At 39.0% G+C, this 2,500-nt stretch overlaps 1 protein-coding gene across 1 annotated transcript in view; it reads left to right on the forward strand.

Annotated features, from left to right (window-relative positions):
- Positions 1-33, forward strand: part of LOC125045564 — a 27,683-nt gene extending 27,650 nt beyond the window's left edge. The window contains exon 24 of the mRNA XM_047642892.1: positions 1-33. This exon is cut by the window's left edge and continues 411 nt beyond it. The gene's annotated coding sequence lies outside the window, so the exon portion shown is untranslated.
- The last annotated feature ends 2,467 nt before the right edge of the window (positions 34-2,500 follow it).

Here is a 2,500-nt window from a genome sequence, read left to right on the forward strand (position 1 = left end):
AATATTTTGATCAAATAAACACATCCTACTTTGTCTGTCGAGGATATCTTATTCGCGATCCTGATGAAAATGATAATGATGATGGTGGAGAGTAATGATAATGATGATGGTGATGTGGCGATGGTGAGAATAGCACCAACTGCGATAGTAATTGGGATACATTTAATGATAGTAATAATAATGAAGGTGATTTTGATTATATGATGATAACTATGATGAGGTAATAATGCAACTACTAATGATGATGATACTACTACTAATAATAACAAAAATATTAATGATGATAATGCTAATGGTATTAATAATAATGCTAATGGTATTAATAATAATGATAATGGTATTAATAATAATGATAATGATGATAATAATAATAATAAAAATAATAATAAAAACAATAATAATAATGAAAATAATAATAATAATAATAATAATGATAATAATGATAACAATTTTGCTAATAATAAAAATAATAACAATTATGGTAATGACAGTAATAATAACAACGATAATGACAATAATAGTAATGATAATGATAATGATAATAATGATAATTAATTGTAATAATGATATTGATAATAGTAATAATAATGATGATGATAATACAATGATAATGATGATGCTAACATTGTAAGTAATAATGATATTGAAGATACCTATGATGATATTAGAAATTATAAAATTCATGCTATAACTGCTATAACTACTACTACTACTACAGCTTCTTGTACCACTACTACTACAACTACAATAATAACTACTACTGCTACTATAGCTGCTACTGTATTACTACTACTGCTACTATAGCTGCTATTGTATTACTACTACTGCTACTATAGCTGATACTGTATTACTACTACTACAACTACTATATTTACTACTTATACTACTGCTACTACTAATGCAATTGTTGTTACTGCTACTACTATAACTATACTGATGTAACTACTACTACTACTAATGCTATTTCTATTACTACTACCATGATTACTACTTATACTACTACTACTACTAATACCATTCCTATTCCTGCTACTACTATAACTATGCCGTTGTAACTACTACTACTGCTTCTAATGCTATTTCTATTACTACTACTACTACTATGATTACTACTTATACTACTACTACTACTGTTGCTAATACCATTGCTGTTACTGCTACTATAACTATACCGTTGTAACTACTACTACTACTACTACTAGTGCTATTTCTATTACTACTACTACTACTATTACTACGCATAGTGATCATAAGAACAAAACAATAATAAAACTAAAAGAAGTAACAATGGCAAGGAACAAAAACAAAATGGATGATCATCTCCGTAAGAAAATAAAAGATAATGATGATAACAACAAAAAAAAAAAAGGTATTTTTTGCCAGCCACAAGAACGACACAGAGGCACGTGTGAAGTAGGTATGCGAGGCCCTGCGCATATTACGACTGTATGCCACGCGCCCTTTGATGCCCCCCCCCCCCCCCCCACCGTTTCACCTCCACTCCCCCCTACTCACCCCCCCCCCCCTTACGTACCCCGAGAAAAACGCGTGCCCACTAGCCCCTCCCTCTGCCCCTCCCCCCTACCCCCTGCCCCCTCTGGCCAGTATCTGAGCGCTTGGCAGTTTAGTGTCACTATCCCCTTCCCCATGCTCCTCCGTCTCTTTCTTCTTCTTCTTTTTCTTTTTCTTCTTCTTCCATTTCTTTTTCCTCCTCCTCTATTTCCCCTCGCCTTCCTTCTTCTCCTCTCTTCCATTTCCTCCTCCTCCTCCTTTATCTCCCTTCGCCTTCCTCCTTCTTCTCCTCTCTTCCTCTACCTCCCCTCGCCCTCCCTTTCTCCACCTCCTCCTCCCCTTCTCCCTCCTTCTTACGCCCTCATTCTTCTTCCTATTCTATCTCACGCCGTTTTTCCCTTCCTCCTCCCCCTCTCTCTCCCCTCCTCCTCCTCCTCCCCCTCTCTCTCTCCTCCTCTTTCTCCTCCCCTCTCTCTCTCCCCTCCTCCTCTTCCCCCTCCTCCTCCCCTCCTCCTCCGCTTCCTCCTCTCTCTCTCCCCTCCTCCTCTTCCCCCTCCCCTCTCTCTCCCCTCCTCCCCTTCTCCCCTCTCTCTCCCCTCCTCCTCCTCCTCCCCCTCTCTCTCTCCTCCTCCTCCGCTTCCTCCTCCCCTCTCTCTCTCCCCTCTTCCTCTTCCCCCTCCCCCCTCCTCCTTCGTCTAGACACTTCCGGATACCTGTCACGTTTCCCCTCTCTGTGTCAACTCTGTGTCACCGCGTTGCATTGCATCAGAAGAGGAGCTAGAGGAAAATAGGTTTTATGAACAACCCATTTAAAAAGCCAGCTGTATGTGACACAGCAAAAAAAAAAGAAGATTAAAAATGCATCTGCCATTATCAAAAAAAAAAAAAAAAAGAAAGAAAAAAAATCTGTATTGAGTGACCAACCCAAAATCTCTCTCTCTCTCTCTCTCTCTCTCTCTCTCTCTCTCTCTCTCTCTCTCTCTCTCTC

The sequence above is a fragment of the Penaeus chinensis genome, chromosome 37, assembly GCF_019202785.1.
Source record: "Penaeus chinensis breed Huanghai No. 1 chromosome 37, ASM1920278v2, whole genome shotgun sequence".
NCBI classification, from domain to species: Eukaryota; Metazoa; Arthropoda; class Malacostraca; order Decapoda; family Penaeidae; genus Penaeus; species Penaeus chinensis.